Genomic DNA, 20,575 nt, shown 5'->3' on the forward strand with positions numbered 1-20,575 from the left:
GCCAAAACAGTTATAGTTTTTATTCTTGGTTTACCTGTATGTCCATAACAGCTGCTTCAGTTCTCAGTTTGATTTCCTTGAAAAACAGCCATGTGCATGTGTGTGTGTAGTGTGTATGTGTGTGTGTGTGTGTGTGTGTGTTTTATCTTGCTGATAGCCTGCTTGAGCTCTGTGGCCTGGGGTGGGAAGAGCAGAGAGGATTGGTGTGATAACAAAGTAAATAACTCCCATTTCCCTAAATAATAGCATATATCCATAGTCATTTTTTATGTTTACAGATTCAGTAGGTTAGGAATTCAGCAAGGACACCATGGGACTGGCTCTTCTCTTGATGTCTGGGGCTTCTGCTGGGACAATTTGGGGTGGAAGCAGCTGGGGCCAAAGGAGCCATTTCCATGATGACTTCTTGATCCATGTGTCTGGTACCTGTGCTGACTTAGCTAAAGGAAGTCCTTGCTTTTGAACTGCCATGTAAGAAATCCACCTGCTCTGCAGATGACATGTGGGAGAGGCTACCTGTTCATGCTTAGCTTGGACATCCCAACATGTATACTCCATTTTCCCTTTTGGAAAAGGCAGAATCTAGCTCTTATTTTTGAACAACTTATTTAAAAATAATAATTCTTAGTAAATGAGGCTCTCACACTAACTCATTAATGATGGTTTATGATTTTTTTTCTTAGTAAAAGTTAAGGTATCAAGGGCATATCTGACCTGACCCAGTGCCGCTGTTTGTCAAAATATAGGTATGTTTGAATACAGCGAGTTTCATAGGGTGCCTTGCTTTGGTTCTCTACTATGCATCTCTGGATGCCAGTAATTTTAACAACAACAACAACAGGCTCTGTTTAATTTGGATTTCTGCAACAGAATACACAAAATACAGAACAATATGCATAAGTGGATTCAGCAGCTTATTGCTGCATCTGGCCTCTATAACTAAAGTGACATTATTAAGAAATGGGAAAGCATGAGTTATAAGGATGAATTTTTGCATAGTAAAATATACACTAGTGAATGCTATCATGATTATTTTTATATATTTTCTCATTTGCTGTTTAAATAGATTGGTTATATCTATTAGATTCAAGGATGTATGCAACCTTAATTAAGAAAGTTAAGAAGTACTGGTTTCAAAATATTAAGATGATATTTGTGATCCTAGTAGCTAGGGGCTTTTTTTTTTTTTTTTGGTTTTTCTTCATTGTTGTTATGTCTTCCCTCCTAGTAAATACATTTGTTTCCCAGACAATTATCTTCTAGCAGCAGTTTTTTAAAATTAGCTTTAACAGTGAAGCTAGTCTTTATTACATGGGTCTTCTCTTGAATAATTTTAATCAAGGATAAGACACTATAAGCTAATGAAGGTTTGATCAGTGCATTACCTGCCTTTGTTGGGCTTCTTGGTTGTCTGAGTTTAAGTTCACTGTCAGGTTTGTGTTCCTGACAAGTCTCAAAGACTTCAAGTACATTATTTGGTGTCCCTGAAAAATGTGCCTCTGGAGTCTTGGTATGCTCTGTCCTTTCCATACTTAGGCATCTCTGTTTTCACTGACATTTTTGGGGCCTTTGGACCTCATTACTTTTCCATTGGGATCCTGAAGATGCTTCTCAACTCTGAAGGTCAAGGGTTGTCCTTCTTGAGCACAGACCCTACTCCCAGGAAATTGGAAAAGTCCAGTAAGGATGCTTGGTGGCCAGAGAACTTTCTCACAGATGCACACACATGTGTTCTCTTCTTTTGAAACCCCAGAGAAATTCATATCTATATATCTATCTATATCTATAATCTATATCTATATATATATTAGTAATCTATATCTATATATATATTAGTTGTAGATGGACAGCATGCCTTTATTTTATTTTTTATGTGGTGCTAATGATTGAACCCAGTGCCTCACACATGCTAGGCAAGTGCGCACTCTCCCTGAGCTACAGTCCCAGCCCAGAAATATCTTAATGGTGCTTAATTGTACCTTGGCTTGTATTTCTTTTGTTTTCTTATTTCTGTTTTACTGTAGGATTATATCTTCCTTTGAGGCTGAGAGGAAGTTTTTCTCATCTGTATAGACAAATAGTGCCCAATATAGTTTCTGCAATATGGTCAAAACTTGGAAATCTTTGTCAAATAGAAGGGAATTCTGGGTTTCTCCTAGTCCACTGGTTTGATCAGGTCTTTGTCTTCTGTGTCCCCCTAAAGGTGATAGAATTGGTAGTCTTTAGGGAATAAAAGAAGCCATATCAGATATTTCAGCTGGGAATGTGTCCATCTAGTCAGTTTATTTATGAATAAACATCTGTATGTAGAATTAGTTTTCTTATCACTGTAGTTTTTTAGCAAATGACTCTGTATCAGTAGTTCAGTTGGTTAAATATTGTAAATATTTAGTAGAGAGTCTGTTTTTGATATGAGTATTAACCAACTTGAGTTTCTCCTAGTTTATATATATATAAATATATTTTTCCTCTTATGAAGGGGGTAGTTATTTAGTAATCAACCTTATTGTCAGAGTGTTTTTTCTTCACTGTAATACATCTATTTGTTTATTTATTTGTATTTTGGTTATTTAATTTATTGCCATGTTTTGATCAAAGTATTTACCAGAATATCTAGATGGTAATTAGGATGCCATTCAATTACTACCTGTTTTAAATATCAATAAACTGAAAAAACAAAAACAACAAAACCCAGCTATAATTGAGGGATAGTTATGGAGCATCTGGAAAATAGCTTGTGGAAGCCTGTCCATTCTCTCTCTCTCTCTTTCTCTCTCTCTCTCTCTCTCTCTCTCTCTCTCTCTCTCTATATATATATATATATATATATATATATATATATATACACACACACACACACACACACACACTCTCACACACATATATTTGTATGTGTGTGTGTGTGTCAGAAGATGGGATTTTGTCATTGTAGCCAAGTGATACTAAAGGGAATGATCTTTGATTTCTACCAGGTATATCTGCATCTTTGAAAGAAGTTAAAAAAGAAAAACCATCTTCACCATATCTCTACTTAATAATGATCTGGAGTTTAGAATGTATTTGTACTTATTGAACATTAAGGCCATTTAAATAAGACCATTTAAATAAGAGGGTGCATCATGCTGATCTGGAAATTTTTATTATTAAGCCATCATTTTCCAGGATATTGCAAGATGTTATCTTACTAGACAGAGTGAAATGGATTATTTGAAAATAAGATTGTCATTTCCTTGATAATAAATCATCAGTATTATATTATAGCTATTGTGACAGTTCTGGCTTTGGTCATTGGTCTGTTTATGGAAAAAAATGCTTTTTGGATGTCTTCAAACCAGATGTAAACTGTCAATGAGGGTCCTTTGAACTCTTTTGTCTAGTTGACATGAATTTGGTTAAAATAGTTGATTACTTATTTGGAGGGAGTAGCTATTACATATGAACTTTTTTTTAGTATCATAAAGTCAATTCTTTTAAAATGGAAAAACAGTAAGTTGGTTTGGACTTTAAGATTCATTTGTAAAAACAAAGCTTAAAAATTTTAGGTGTTAAAGCAGAAATCTATGTAACGCAAGTCAAGGCTAAGACTGAACTATGGACCTAAAGAAACAGAATGTATGCTTTTCCTGCATTATTTTACAACAAAGAATACTGTATATACCTTCCCCAAACTGGTGAACCACGCTTCTTAAATGTCAACCATTGTGTTAGATCTTGGATGAGAGTTCTGAAGATTAGAAGTGGGGTCTCTGCTACAGAGGTGATCATCTAAATTACATCAGTGAGACTAGCAAGGGTACTATTCTGTTCTACACATCCCTCCTGTTTAGAAAATTCTGCCTGCATGCAGGGTCCTCACCAGAAGTCTTGGTGAAATGTGCTCTGGAAGTTGACTTTGGTACCTTGCTTTTGTGTTAATGTTGCAGGCATGTCTGATCATAGCCTAAGAGGATTTGAGGTTCTCTGGAATGATTTGAGATCCGTAGCCAGAATAAAGTCTCACTTGCTTCTGAACTTCAGACACAATGAACAATTTCCTGTCATTTAATGGGATAGCATAATGCTCAGTAACTGATTTTGATGTACTTGGATGATGGTGTCCTTGATTTTGAAATGTGATAGGATGTGGCACATTCTCCCTGTACTTCTTCTGGGCAGTAGCCTACTTACTGAACTCAGAGTGGTGTGTATTTGCCAGTGAGTTTATGGACTTCCTGTGGGTGAGATGTAGGGCTTGCTAACGGAATATTTTGGGTAAGTCAGAGGCCATGAAGCTGCATATCCAATAGCAACATTCCACCAACTTGTCTTGTGAGTGACAATCACCGGATACCTAATTATTTGGTCAAATCTTTTGAAGTGGATTCATTTCTGACATCTTAATAATGCACTGTTCTTTAAAGCACTTGGCTGTCTTGGCCAGACCTGGCTTGTTCCATGAGATGATATACACAGCTATTTAAGCTGGCCCATCAATAGAAATGGCTCTGGAGAATTTACCATCTTGACAGATTGTGGCAGGAGTCCTGGAGCCTGGGTAACAAACCAAACGCAGTGTGGCATATACAGAAAAGGTACAAATGCCCTGCCTGAAATGATCATCTGTGTAGCTGATTGTTTTCCTCTCAATGTGATGTCATCAGTATTGTTTTGCATTTGGCACAGAAATGCAGTGCATGCTGATAAGTTTTTGGTATGTGTTTATTTTTAGCTGCAGCCATTGCTGCATTGAATTTCAGAATATTTTTATTACTCCCCAAAAAAGAACTTTTCATCCTCTAGCCATTGTCCCCTTGCCCTTCCAGCTTCTCCCCAGCCCTGGCCATCATCAAGCTACTTTCTGCCTTAATAGATTTGCCTGTTCTATAAATAGAGTCATATAGTATGTGATTCTTTGTGACTCAATTGTTTCACTTAGCATTTTGCTTTTAAGATTCACCCTAGTTATTGCATGTATCAGTTTTTTATTCCTTTTAATGGCTGGATAATATTCCCTTGTAGGGACAGACCATGTGTTGTTGATATATTTGGATGGTTTCCACCATCTGGTTTTTGTGAATGTTCACATACAAGTTTTGGGGTGGACATATGTTTTATTTCTCTCAGGTACCTGTTCAGGAGTGGTAATACCTTGTATTTTGCAGCGTTTTTTTTCCCCCTTTCTATCTGGGAAGTGGAGGAGGAAATTTTCTTGGTGGTATTGCCTCCGTGATGGAGAGGGCATTAATTCGGAGGCAGGAATTTTGGGTTAGAGTTCCAAGTTTGCCTCTGAATAACCATGTGAGGAAGTTCACTCTGTTTCCCCAGCTGCAGAATGAAGTAGTTTTTATCAGACAATCTTTAAGGTCCCTTCCAAGTTAAAAATTTCTTCCTGCGTGGTAACCAAGGGCTTTCAAGATATGAAAGAAAACATTTCCAGCAAGGTCTAAATAATAAAACCACACCCGGCCTGAGTCCCTCGAGGTTAGTTTTTTGTTTCCTAGTTTGAAAACAGATTAGACTTTAATATTTATTTATCGAGCTAAATTTTACTGAGTTAAATTTTATGTGCCTTTAAATAAGATAAGGGCTTTAAAAATTGGATGAATATAGAACCAAAATTACTCACATTGGTGTTACCTAAAGATACCTACTTTAAGATTTTGGTGCTTTTCTGTCAAATTTTTCCACTTCACATTACTTATTGTTTACTGAGCTGCAATCAAATCTAACTCACTCCTTGGAATCCTGCTTTGATTGCCCTTCAGTGTCCTCTTGATTTCACTTACATGCTGCTTATGCTGATTGAAAAACCTTTGAGAGTAGAAGGAAGTCTTTGGTTGAAAAGGCTTTGGGAAAGCCATGACAGTTTTGAAAATGTAAGGTGTTTCCCAAAGTACATTATGTCTAGTTAATAGAAAGACTTGTGCACAGTAGGCATTGGTGAGACTGAATGAGTTAAAATCTAACCATTTTATATCCAAGAGTAGCTAATCCACTTCTCCCCTTTTTTATTTGACAGCCATCAAATCACTCATTCCTTTCCTAGGGTAGTCTGCTTGAAAAGTATCTGATGTGGTTTCAAATTGACCACATCTTCCCAGAAAACACACTCCCAAGATTCTTTCCTGTGTGGGAAGGAAAGTTGACCTGGAGCTTCCTTTGCCTGGTTGGTAGTTTTCAAGCTCAGCAACTTGAGAATTTGAAGTGGCCCTTCCAGGTTCTGGAGAGACCATGCCATACGGTGAAACTGACTCTTTAACCCTGGGAAAGGGGTCTGCTCTTCCAAGATGGGTGCTGAGGCTGGAATGACTCCCCCACTGACACCAAATGCCTGCAGGACTCCATTGTCAGTTTCTAGAGTGTCCTTGTTTCCTCTCCAGGTAGTAGTTAGCTATATTCCCTTATTTTTTATTACTTGCATAGACTCTTTTTTTTTTTCTTATTTCCATTTTCTTCATGCCATAAACACTTAACACATGGCAGTCCTAGTGGTTATAGTAAACACTGTTTTGTGTTTATTCAGTCAAAGTTATTGAGCACTTACGTGTCAGGCACTATCAAGCACTGGGATTTAAGAGCTCAGTCTCAGTTTTTGCTTTGGTGACATTCAGCACCATACGTAAAGTCCTTAAAAATCTGGCTGGAAATACAAAACTGCATAAATGCTGGATTTTTTTTTAAACCTTTAAAAAAACTTCATTTAAAAGAATGTAGAGATTTCCTGAAGATGATGTATGGCTGCTAGTTTTATCCTTATAAAATACAGCTATCATTATCTCATGATTCTAGTTCAAGAAAATACAGTGAATCATATTGCCTACAGAATAAAGTTTATTTTACTTTGCAATAATTTTTGCGACTTTTTAAAATCTGATAAATGAATTGAGGCAGATTTATGTTCCTTCTGTTAGGGGTTTGGACACCTTTCTCTTCTGGGACTATGGACCAGGTGCAGATGAATTGCCAGTAAAATGGGAGGCAAAGCTCAATTTATTAATCTGAAATACCTCACTCACCATGCAGCTCTGTGGAATGATGTGGGCTGTGCTTCATTTTGAAAAATGAGCTTCCTATTTTCCTTCCTATTTTCCTATCTAGAGCTTTGAACCTGTCTACTCAGGCCCTACAAATAGTTAGGCTGAGACAAACCCAAGTTTGTTAGTGAAAATAGCTCTGTGAACATAAATTCTTTATGTGTAAGAAATCATTTAATCCTCAAAATAACTATGTGGATAGGCATGGCAATTGCCCCATTTTTTTTAGATAAGAAAACTGAAACAGAGAAATTCAACAACTTATTCAAAGATATGTAAGCTAATAAGGAACATTACTGGGATTTGAACCCAGGGAGATTGGTATTAGATCAGGAAATTTAACCATTCGGCTCTGCTGCCTCTCCGTGATGACTACTTGCCTTGCTCACCTAATTGGGGATGCAACTGAAAGAGAAAGTTGATAATATATTTGGAGGGAAAAATGTATATTCTGCAAAGCAGTAATTCCACCCACAGGGGAAACCACCCAGTGAACGCAGCAATGCTGAGTATGCACATCAGGTTATACCTCCTCATTGACAGGGGTTGAATAAAGGATGGAGAGGTCAGTGGAAGAAGCATCAGAAGTGTTCACGCTCCTTGGTCATGGCAGTAATGCAGGGGTTCCAAATGTTTCAAGCTTCCTCGTGCCATCAAGAAGCCAACCTCTGCCTCGTGCTTGCCCATCTTTTTACACCCACTGTTTTCATGTTCTGGGCCATCCTTCTCATCTGGGATGCTTCAGTCCTCTGGGACTCATGCTTTGGGAGTGACTCAAATGTATTGTGATTTGTTTAGCAAACTCCCATAGCATTATTGTCTTCATCCATAGCAATCACTTTCTGATGGGACAAAACCAGGATGCATAGACGGATTTATAGGACCAAGTATCTCAAATGTATAAGAATCTGCAACAAAAAACAATGATGGTTACAGTTTTCATACAGCTTATTTTAGCAGATTGACACATCTTGTACTGTACTTAATCTTATATTGTCATTTAATTGCTTTATGAGTGCCCGATTTAGCTCTTTAGCTGAATTGCAATCTCCTGAACACGTGTGTGTATGTGTGTGTAAAACACACAGCAGGACATTTGTAAAACTAAGGTGGTTGATAAATATTTGATGGATTTGTTGCTTTTTCCTTCTCTTCTTCTCTCCCTTCACCTTTTTTTTCCTTTTAATAGTACCTTCTCTTTCTTTAGCTGTTGATGTAAAGGTTAGAAATGATAGAATAACTAGGGTGGCATCTTGGACCATTATCATACTCATGAACAGACTAGAACTGTATAGACTTGATGATTTTTGGAAGTTTATTCAAATATATTTATTGTCTCTATCACTCCCAGCCCATCTATTCCTTCCTTCCACATGGTTAATCCTCTTGTAGATAGTTGGCTCAACAAAGTAAACTCCTGTAGCAGAGTCTTGGGTTATGGATTCATTACACCTGGTTGGCTTTGCCACATACTATGTATAGCTTTCACAGTAGACCCTGGGGAACAGAATGTGGGTGGACCATGGGAAACCATTACTACTCTTGGGGCAGCAGCTTAGAGCACAGGCCTTGGTGGACTGGAAATTATTATCATGCCTCTGTAAGCCTATTTCCTCATCTGTAGGATGGGAATGAATCATGGAGTCTTTCTGAAAATTAAATGAGAAAATTCAGGATAAATCTTAGAAGAATGCCATGTATATATATTAAGCACTAAATAGATGTTAGCTATTATTTTTATGGTTAGACATGTAGGTATGAACATCATCCTCTGCTGCCCAGAGTAAAGATGCTCCCTTGAGAGTATAAGCTCCTAGAAATTAGAAACTGTTAGAGGAAAATGACAAGCTCAAATCTCCAACAATCAAAATGGCTAAGAATACCAAACTTCAGAGCTGAGAAAGAAAACTGACACACACACAAGTGTTTTGCTTCTCTGAAAATCCTCAAAAAGCTAAAACTTCCTTTCCCTTGAGAGTATAAGCTCCTGGAGGTTAGAAACCACTCAATTGTTTAAAATGGCCTGTTGTATTATCATATATGCGGCATTTAATTGCTAAGATTGTGAGGAGTGTTTTTCAGTAGCTAATGATCATGTCTAAGGTGTAGCTTCACATCAACCATACTCTTTCTCTTCCTCCTCTCCCTCCTCCTACTCCTCCCCCTCCTCCTTCTCCTTCTCCTCCTCTTCCTTCTCCTCCTTCTTCTTCCTGTGGTGAGATTGAACTCAGGACCTCATGAATGCAAGCTAAACACTGTACCCCTGAGTTACATCCCAGCTTACTACATTTTTCAACCAACAGAAAAGTACTTAAGTTATCATATGATCTGAAAAGCACTGGAATAACATTGCATCTGTAGCATGAGCTTAACTATATTCAAGTGGTTTCAGAAAATATCCTGGAATGACATACATTAAAACTTAACAGTGATTTGCTTTGGATGATAGTGGGATGGTGAATGAATGTTTAAAAACTTTTGCTTCTTTATTTTTCCGATATATGTATATTATTTTCACAGACAGATAAATTTTTTATAAGAGGTAGATAGTGTACATTAGGTGGGAGTCAGAAGATATGGTGTTTAGCTTATATTTTTATGATTGGAAAAAATGTCAAACACATAAGGCACAAAACTGAATTATTTATTATGTATTTCCCAGAAAGCGGTGACAGTGTGACATCAGCAAAATTAAAGACACTATGCTGGAGCTGAGGATATAGTTCAGTTGGTAGAGTGTTTGCCTCGCATGCAGAAAGTCATGGGTTCAAGCACCACACACACATACACAAAGATACTATGCTGGAGAGTTGAGGGAAGTTTTAGCTTTTTGAGAATTTTCAGAGAAGCAAAACACTTGTATATGTGTCAGTTTTCTTTTCCAGCTCTGAAGTTTGGTATTTTTAGCCATTTGACTGTTAGAGATTTAAGCTTGTCATTTTCTTCTAAAGAGAATGGCCTTTGGGGGCTTTCACCTACCAGTAAATGAGGTGAAAATGTATTTAATATTAAAGGTCTTAGGGAATGAGGCCCAGTAAAACCATCATTAGTAGTTCATGTTCAGGTGACATTTTAACCTTCCTTCCTAGTACTGCTCCTGTGGTGTTTAATAGCCAGGAATGCCCACTGGCTGTGTTCTAAGCCTTTTTATTTGCATGATGTATCCATCAATGTATTGTATGTTTTTCTGTTTGTAAATAAATACATATCAAATAGTCCTCTGTTGCACATTGCTATGCTACAGCATTGTATTTGTTTTAAAGTAGCAAAATGTCTATAGTCCCTGATTATTTTTCACATCTTTACCACACAAAAAACTGCTTTTTTATATTTTTTAAATGTGCATATGCGGACTGGGGTGGTAGCTCAGTGGTAGAGTGCTTGCCTAGCACATGTGAGGCACTGAGTTCCATTCTCAGCACCACATGAAAATAAATAAATACAATAAAGGTATTGTGTTCATCTACAACTATTTTTTTTCTAAAAATGTGCACATAATTATTATGGCTAACTTGAAAAATGATCAAATGTAAAAATAAGAAGACAAAAATTACCCAGAAGTAACTACTATTAACATTTTGATGTTTTTTTCCATATGTTTTTATTAATACTTTTTCATAAGTTTTACCAATTCTGTATTTTCTGGGCTTGCTTTTATTGCCTGTCCTATTTATGTTGGTAAATGTACATCTAACTCATTCTTCTAAACCATTCGTTTATGGTATGACTATACTATGGTTTATTTAGCTATCCCTTTATTGATAGGCATTTAGGTTGTTGCTCTTTCTTTCTTTTTTTTTTTTTGCAGCTGGGCCTGGTGGCACATGCCTGTGATATCATCAACAACTGGGAGGCTGAGGCAGGAAGATTACAAGTTCAGGCTGGCCCTCAGCAACTTAGTGAGACTCTAGGCAATTTAGGGAGATCCTATCTCAAAATAAAAATATAAAATGAGTAAAACATCAACTGCATTACCTCTATTGCTCAAAATCTTGCATTTTTTCCACTTGTTGACTTAATGTTGACCTCTTTCCATATCATATCTACAAATGCATTACAGTGTTATAGGTGATCGGACCTCTTAGAACATATCCACACATGCCTAGAAACATGACTCAAAACAAAACTCTAGTAACCCAGCTGTTATTTTATTTTTTTAGTGCTGGAATCAAACCCAGGGCTTTGAAAATGTTAGGCAAGAACTCTGCCATTGAGCTATACCTCCAACCTCTGATTTTTGACAAGAGCCTTTTATTTTGTTATCATTTCAAAATTCAGGAAAATTGCAAGAGACATCTAAAAAACTCTATACCCAATACCCAGATTCACTAGTAATCAACATTTTGCCCTATTTGCTCGCTCCCTATTTTTTTTTCTTGACTTTATTTACTTGGTTATGGTGGTATCTATCAGAGGTAGCCACAATAAAATAATATTTTGTGTGTGTGCAATCAATGATAATTTATGGGAGATACATCCATGTGGTCATACATATCAGTAGTTGTTTATTTTTTTTCTTCACGAATAGTTTCCCATTATATGAACATACCACACTTCATTTGTCTGCTCACACTTGGGATTTTGCTAGACAGATTTTGGGACATCCCCTCTGTTGTTTCCACCTTCTCCAGCACATCAGCTGGGTCTTTCCTTCAGGAAAGGAGCTGCTGCCCAGATGGAGTGTGGTTGGCAGACAGCCTCGAGATAGCGCTGTTGGTTCCTGCAGAGTGGCTGCAGCTGACCCACCCAGGGCTCCTTCCCAATCATTTTGGCCTGAGGGGGACAGCTCTGGCACAGATTTTACTCCTCACCTCCATGGCATCCACCCTAGTCACAGCAGCACCCCTTGATTCTCAGCCAACGCCTGTGGCTGTGTGGGGCATCCTGCACAACCAGATGAAGGAGGAGGAAAGAGCCCAAGCTTGGGTGATGGGTAGTCAGCTCCATATGTTCTGGAAAGACTGTGAGAAGAGGAAGTCCTCCAGGGGGCAGCCTACCAGGCTCTGTACCTGGTCATCTACCATATATATGTATGCAGAGAAGTGGCCTGAGGTTCAGATACCTACTGACCCCTGGATGGCAGTGAATGGGTTGGCTGGCAACAAGGGACTTGAAGGAAAGGATTAGCAGTTTGGGAGCAAAAAGCTGGGTAGAAGCATGTGGATGGACACTTAGGTGTGGGCCACACATGTGACAATGTCTGCAGCATCCACTGGAGAGATTTAAGAGATTTTCATTCTGTTATTTTTCTCCAAAGAACGGTTTTGTTCTAGCAGGCAGTTTACTCAGCACTACACAACATAACCCCCACCAGCCTGGTCACCTGATGTTAGCTAACACCGTAGTTGACTACCCCAGGCTGACACAGTGGACCTGTGAGGGAAGTGACCACAGTGGCGGAGATAGAGGCTACACATTGGCCCAGCAGCATGTATTTCTTCTATTGTCACAGGTGAATGTCCACACGGACAGCAACAGAGATTAACACTGAGTCTTCCTGTGGTATTGCTCCGTAAGGAGGTCCATGGCTTCCTTCCTTCTAGAAGTTTGACTACATTTACTTCCATTTGGAAAAGTTGTTTTTGACCTACTATTAGGCTTCAGGTAGTTTTTTTTTTCTTTTTACATTTCAGATATTATTTTATCAGGTCTAAAATTTACATCTGGTCTTTTAAAAATAATTTTTATTTCTCTGCCGAGCTTCCCCATCTGTTAACTCATTATAAAGCATCATCTTCTTTGTTTTTGCATGTACTTAATAGTTACTTTAAAATCCTATCTACAAATTCCAACAACTGGATCATATTTTATCATAATTTATTTATTTTTTTATACCAGGGATTTAACCCAGGGACATTTAACCACTGAGCCACATCCCCAGGCCTTTTAATTTTTGATTTTGAGATCTCTTGCTAAGTTGCTGAGTCTGGCCTCAAACTTGTGATCCTCCTGTCCCAGCCTGCCTCAGATTTTCCTGGAACAGTTTATCTTTTTCTGCATGATCAGGAACTTTTTTGTGTATATGGGACACATTGGATGATACATTTTAAAGAGTCTGAATTTTGTTATTTTCCTTTAAAGATTTTTGTTTGTTTCTTTGTTTGTTTAGTTTTGTTCCCCCCCCCCCCCCCCCCCCCGCAGCCTGTGTACTTGACTTACTTAGTCTCTGAATTCTCTCTTCCATGTAGTGGGCATTAATTTCAATCTTTAATCAGTTTTTTTTTTCATTCTTTCAGCCATTGCTTTCCACTAGGCTCCTTAGAACTTAGAAGGGGAAGGGGAAAAGGTGGATATTAGGAACTAAAATTGATTTCCTTGCACGTATGAGTTTGTCAGGATGACTCCAACTACCATGTATAACTACAAGCTTCAAAAAATAAAAATAAAAAGATCTGGGTGCTGTGGTACATATCTGTAACCTCAGTGGTTCAGTAGTCTGAGGCAGAGGGATCATAAGTTCAAAGCCAGCCTCAGCACTTAGCAAGTCCTGAGCAACTTAGCAAGACCCTGTCTCAAAATGAAATAAAAAATAAATAAAAATAAAAGGGCTGGGAATGTGGCTCGTGGTAGAGTGCCTCTGAATTCAATCTCTCATACAACAAAACAAACAAACAACAACAACAATTTGCATGTACAGTTCAGGGGCCAACAAAAAAATCCAAACAAAGCTTTTAATGCAAATTTTGGGACATCTCCTGTGTGGTTCCCATCTGTTTCAGTGTTTTCTCCATTAACTACTTGTCTTGTTTGGACACTTCTAAATTCTGTCTGTTACTCCTAAAACCAATCCTACAGTGGCTTTCTCCTAGATTTGTGACTGCCACACCACCTGGACTATGGCACACTCTCATGGGAAAAGCTGTACAGACATGAATCTCATGTACCTTTCTCTTCCTTCAAGAATCAAATCCCTGCTTACATTTTTTTTTGTCAAATAGTTATATATGTTGTGCTAAATTTGTTTTATATATGTTATGTTTTACATGTTATACTATATATGTTCTATATGTTTTCCCAAATCTATTTAAACTGTATATGTTCTCTCAAATTTATAATTGTTCTACGCTGTTACATTAGTTTGATAAAAGCTAATTTAGAATTTTTGTTGTTGTTTTATTCTAATTTGTTATAAATGACAACAGAATGTATTACAATTCATATTATACACATAGAGCACAGTTTTTCATATCTCTGGTTGTACACAAAGTAGAGTCACATACATGTACTTAGGGAAATGATGTCCATCTCATTCCACTGTCTTTCCTACCCCCATGCCCCCTCATTTCCCCTCCCTCCCCTTTGCTCTCTTTAGAGTTTGTCTATTCCTCCCTTTCCCTCCCCTCCACCCCCCACAACCCTATTATGAATCAGCCTCCTTATATCAGAGGAAACATTCGGCATTTGTTTTTTTGTGATTGGCTAACTTCACTTAGCATTATATTCTCCAGCTCCATCCATTTACCTTTAAACACCGTGATGTTATTCTCTTTTAATGCTGAATAGTATTCCATTGTGTTCATTTAGAATTTTAATAAATATTGTCATATGATTCTCCATAGTTGGTTTTATTAATGTTCTCTCACCATGTTGTATCAATGTTCCCATTTCTTCATATTGTCCAATAATTGTATTGTAAAGCTCTTTTCATAGAACCCTATTTGATGGATGAAAATGTTATTTCATTGTTGTCATTGGCATTTCCCCAACTTCTAGTGAGGTTAAGAATATTTTTATACACATTGGAAAAGTAACTTACCTATTTCTAATTTTGCCCATTTCTGCATGTTTGTCTCTTTCTTATTAATTATATATGTCTGTTATAATAATCAGTTATCAAATACTTACATTACAAATAGTTTTTCATAGCCTGTTTTCACCTTTGCTCCTAGTGTTTTTTATGCTACAGAAGTTTACATTTTTATGTAAAATTTGTCTTTTATGTATGTGAACAGTAGTAACTGATGTGTGCTATTGTGCAATTTTGTAACCTATTTGTAAACTTTAAGTAATATTCCTTGAAACATTCCCCAAAATATTCTTTAGGAACATAATTGTTAGTTTTTCAGAGTGCTCAGGTTTAAAGATTCACAAATTTCTAACTTGTTCCATATTGTTGGACATTTTTATTATTATTAATAATAATAATATTTGAATCGGTGTATGTATTTCCAATTATTTCATTCATATAGGTTCCTGGGGAAAAAAAAGGAATATTTAAAAGTGTGTGATACAACATCTTCCCAAAGATTCAAACCATTTTAATTTCAAACAGCACATTAAGCTTTCCAACTCTGCATTTTATTATTTTTTAGAAGTTTCAATTTGGCAAAATGATCTTAATGTAAAAATACACATTTCTTTTATTTCCAGTGATATTTTTTATATTTTTGTGTGCTTATGTAATTTTTTAGAATTTTGTTTTGGTTTGTGGGCAGTATACATTCTGTTCTTTTCCTCACATTTTCATTGGGATATTTGGCTTTTCCTTACTGATGTAGGAAGTCTAACTGTATCTATTAAGTACCTTAATTAATCCTTTTTTATTATCTACTTGTTTCTTCATGAGCATATGTCATTTTGGATATATATGATCATTCGATTATTACTGTATTATCATAATGAAAGCTTCCATCTTCAAGGCTTGCTCAGTGAATTTAAGTGTTACAAATTCTTGCTCTTAAATTCCTTAAATAGTTAGCACTTACAATGCAAATGAATGAAGGAGTTTTTTCATTCACTTTTGTAATAATAATGAACCCAATGCTTCTAGTTAAAAACCTTCAATACACTTGGAATAGAGCTGCCACATGACCCAGCTATTCCACTCCTCATTTTCTATCCAAAAGAACTGCAATCAGTGTATTCCAATGTTTAAAGTGGTACAATTTACAACAGAGTTATGAAATCAACATAGGTGTCCATCAACAGATGAATGGGTAAAGAAAATGTGCTATGTATTCATGATGGAGTTCTACTTGGCCATAAATAAGAATGAAATTATGTTATTTTCTGGTAAATGGATGGAACTGGAGAACATCATGCTCAGTGAAATAAGTCATATTCACAAAGTCAAGAGTCAAATGTTTTCTCATATATGGAAGTTAGAGGGAAAAGAAAGGAATTTTAAAAAGGGTGATCTCATAGAAATACAAGGGAGATCAGTAGAGTAGAGGTAGGGGATTGAGTGGGGAAGGAGGAGGAGAGAGATAGGGAAGGATTAGGGAATGAAATCCATTAAATTATTCTATACACATGTATGAATATGTCACAGTGAATCATCCCACTTTTAGGTATAATTATAATGTACCAACTGAAAAATTCACATAGATGGTAGATCAGCAGAGCAGTGAAAGGTGATCAGGAAAAAGGAGAAAGTGGGGGAAAGGGGAAGTACTTGGGAATAAAATGGAGTGAATTATGTACATATATGAATCTGTCACAATGGCCCCACTGTTATGCATAATTATAGTGCACTAATAAAAACGCCTTTAATGTAATAGTATTTTCTAGTTAATTTGATAAGTTTAACTGATGATTGTCGATATAAAGCAGGCACAACATCATAAAAGACTTTCTTAAAAGGCACTAATTATTTCTTTACAAATGTATATTTTTTATGTATTTATCTATGCTTACACACGTATGTATGTTTATATACTTACATATGTATGTATGTTTTTAATTCCCATTGTGTTAAGGTCGTACTGTAAATCTTTCATACTGAACATCAAAGGCAGAATACTGGTTCTACCATTATTTTCAATTTTTGGATTTTAAATACATCTTCTATTGCACATCTTAATGGTAAAATTCTAAATTATGATTTGGCTATTGAAGGTACTATGGGATCTCCGAGGCCACCTGGTTTTGTTTTCTGAGGGCAAGAGTCCTTTTCCAAAGGGAGTCAGAGTCAACTGCTCAAGTTATCCCATTCTGTTTTCAGAAAGGTTTTTCAGATCTCTAACTTTAACCCATTATTCCTACTTGTGAACCACACAGAATAAACCTAAAGTCTATCTCCCAACCCACATTTCTCATGCCCACTGTTTTTGGCATCGACATGGTCCATGTTGAAGGTGCCTCAAGTTTGCTTTGTGCAGTAGAGGAACTATGAGTTGCTCAGTGCTTCACTCAGCTAAGCCTTCTGTAAGTGGTATGAACTACCCTGGATGTTCTCAGCATACATCTTCATTGTAATTTTCTTTCCCCCACAAATGACAATGTGGTTAACAAATGAAAAATAAATAAAACCAATGGTTGAAATAAGAAAGTGGTGAAGATGGCATGAAGTCGAAAAATTTTGGAGGTTTCTTCCTTTAAAACCAGTGGAGTTAGAAATTCTAGATTAGTTCAGGAGAGTCCGGGGTTGACTTGATATTGGAATGGATAGTTTAGTCACCTTAATGTAAGAGAAACTTGAGTCACTGGTGACTGAATTCAATGTAAAAGAAGGCTGAAATCACACGTGTTCTCGGTTAGTGGCACTAGACTGATTAGAATTAAAAGTCTCTCAAGTAATGAGAGGGCTGGGGTGGGGTGAAGTCCATCCTATAGATCAAACATTATTTTCAACAACATCTGTCCCTATTTGGAGTGGTAGTAGAAGAGAAAGATGGGGACTTGTTTGAGAATTTAATAAAACATGGAGAGGACTTGTTGTGTTTCCCTATAAGCTGGGGAGAATGAGTTAGACACCATGTAGCACACTTCCCTGTTTGCAAATTTTAATAGGTTTGATGACTTACAGAAGCTCTGATCTTGGTCAATGAAAGTTTCTCTGTTCCAATATTTGTATGATGTAACCTTTCAGACACTGAAAGTGCAACCAAATATAGCAAGCTCTTTTAGTCATCCTTAAAATGACAGGTTTTCCAAACCTCTTGCTGTTCTTTTTACTCTCCAATGAGCACAATTTAATTTGATTCAGATTTGTTTGGTTGTTGGTGGTGGTGAGATTTGGAAGCCAGACTCTGTTTTTCCTGTTGTGGTAGAAAAATCACAGAAGGAGGCAATTAAACTCTTACTCCTTGACCTGGATTCTAAGTTAAATTCTTGTCCACAAAAATATGTTTAATATTCTAAGGCAGATTGCTAAAGCTAATATTGTAACATAGTGTGGATTATATGTACTCCAGTGCTTTGCTTCATTCATAGTTTCAAATTTCAGCTCTATATGTTGGCTGCTGTTGTGACAAACCATTCAGCAAACTCTTCAAAGTACAAACACCTAAGACTTTGGGAGAATTAGAAATATTTTCATTATGAATAGGCACCAAAATCTTCACAAAAACAACAAAAATCCCCAACCAACCACAACCACAAAAGGAACAGTGTGACCTCTTCTTAAGAACCCAGCGTGCCAATCATAATTGTAACGTGTCCCTTTCTTCTATCCCCATGCATTAGCTCTTTATCTCAGGAAAGTAGGGTAACAGAGGAAGGGACACTGCAGTTTTGTCTTTTTCAGCCTGAGAGGAGTCCAGTGTCCTTGGCAGCCTGGAGGTGATGGATTCCCAGGTGTGCTTTGGCAGTTCCACTCCCACAACAATGACAAAATACTTCCTGCTTTTCAGGGCACTTTGATGTATGGTACTGCATTTGACCTTCACCTTCTGTGTTAGTAGGAGAGGTAGTCTAGTCTGCTTTTGGCCCAAGAACAAACAGCAACAAGAGGTGCTAGAGTTCATACCATGCTCCCTAGGGCAGGAGAGAAGTCCTGATGTCCCCATCTTCTAATCTGGGGCTCCTTCTGATCAATCACACTCTCTGCTCAGGGGGCAGGTGTGAGTCTGTGAAGCTGGTTTGTACTCAGTATACCTGTGGCAAAGCCTCTGAATTGAGATGTTGAAAAAGTGAACTGATTGATAGGGAGAAGAAGCCTTCAGTATCTTAGATCATTTTTCTAAGAAGACCTGGAGGAGGCATGTCTTAATCTGTTTTTGGTTGCTATAACTGAATACCACAGACTGGGTAGTTTATACTGAACAAAGGTTTATTCAGATCATGGTTCTAGAGACTGGGAGGTCCAAGGTTGAGGGGCCATTTTTGTTGAGGGCTCTCTTGCTGATGGGGACTTTCTGCAGAGCCCCCATGCACCACAGGCTATCACATGGCAAGAGGGTTGCATCCAGGAGACAGAGCCATACTGGTATTTATAACAGAAAACCATTCTCATAACCCATTTGTGTTAGTCAGTTTTCCATGGCTGTGACAAAATGTCTGAGAAAACTAACTTAAATGATACTTCAAGCAAAAAAAAAATAAATTTTTTTGCTTGAAGTATCAGAGGTTTCAGTCCTTGGTCAGCGGGCTCCCAGGTTTCTGGGCTTGTGGTGAGGCAGAACATCATGGTGAGTGTGGCAGAACAAAGTTAATCACCTCATGGCAATCAGGAAAGAAAGGGGTCAGGGAGGAAAAGGAGCCAGGGAAAAGATATACCCTTCTAGGGGACATCCCCGGTTACTGACTTCCCCCAAGTATAGTTTCTGCCACCTCCCAATAGTGCATTCAATTATGAAGTCATCAATGGATTAATCCATTGAAGAAATCGTAACCCTCATGAATCCAAAGCCCCACCTCTGAACATTCCTGCATTGGGGACAAGACTGTCAACACATGAACCTTTGGGGAATGTTTTAGATCCGAACTACAAAATTTATTAACCCATTAATCCCTGAACGAATTAATCTAGTTTGAGGACTCTGCCTAATCACCAGGTCCTGCCTGATGCCCCCTCTTAATTCCTCATAAAAGGGTTCCATCTCAACGTGAGTTTTGTTGGGGTTATTCAAACCATAGCAAGGCAGTTGTATGATTTGACATCTGTTTTAAATATAAAGAATAAACTTTATATAACCATAATGGGAAAAGATGGTATCTATAAACCAGGTGGAATATCCGTTCCCTTTAATTTGCACAGAATTTTTCTTTGGAGCTAAACGTTCTCATGTGATAGAGCTATGGTAAAGAAATAAAATGTTCCCTCTCTATAGAAGCATGAAACTGTAATGTTTTCTCTCTGAGGAACCAGTGGAGCTTGGTCAAGGGTAAAGCTTTAGATTTCTTCTTCTGTTAGTGTCTCACAGCGGGTGCAATTATGACCACAGGCACTAGGCAAAGAAGCCCCTTGCAGCTAATATTTTCATAGTAGGAATGTGAATGGGTGAGAATGTGAGGAAGAGAAAGGGAAAGAATGGTATTAAGAAGCCCAAAGTCTTTCCCCCATCTTGTGCCCACCTTATAGTTGCTTTCATTCTGTCTTCTTTTAGCTCTTGCTACATTTGCTCTCTTGCAATGGCTGCAACTCAGATTTAAAGTGAGCTGTTTGTACCCCTAGGGCCCAGGGATGCCATACCATGGACAGCCAGATTTACAAGGAAAGCATTATTTGAGGCTCCCATGAATGTTAAGATAGCTCAGTTGTCAGTTTGGATAAATTTTGAGGTAGGTGAAAGTTAACTCTTCAGGGTCAACATTAGTAAAAGGAACATAAGACTTAGCTTCAGCAATATAGCCCAGGTTTAAAATATATTTAATTTCAGCTCCATAAGTAGCTACAGAAA

General features: G+C 37.4%; 1 protein-coding gene across 3 annotated transcripts in view; it reads left to right on the forward strand.

Moving 5' to 3' along the window:
- The window catches only part of Rasgrf2 (Ras protein specific guanine nucleotide releasing factor 2), a 231,996-nt gene that overhangs the window by 39,774 nt on the left and 171,647 nt on the right, over window positions 1–20,575 (forward strand). The gene's annotated exons all lie outside the window — the stretch shown is intronic.

The sequence above is a fragment of the Marmota monax genome, unplaced genomic scaffold, assembly GCF_021218885.2.
Source record: "Marmota monax isolate L192 unplaced genomic scaffold, Marmota_monax_Labrador192_F-V1.1 WCK01_AAM20220418_F8-fsc00018, whole genome shotgun sequence".
Taxonomy (NCBI): domain Eukaryota; kingdom Metazoa; phylum Chordata; class Mammalia; order Rodentia; family Sciuridae; genus Marmota; species Marmota monax.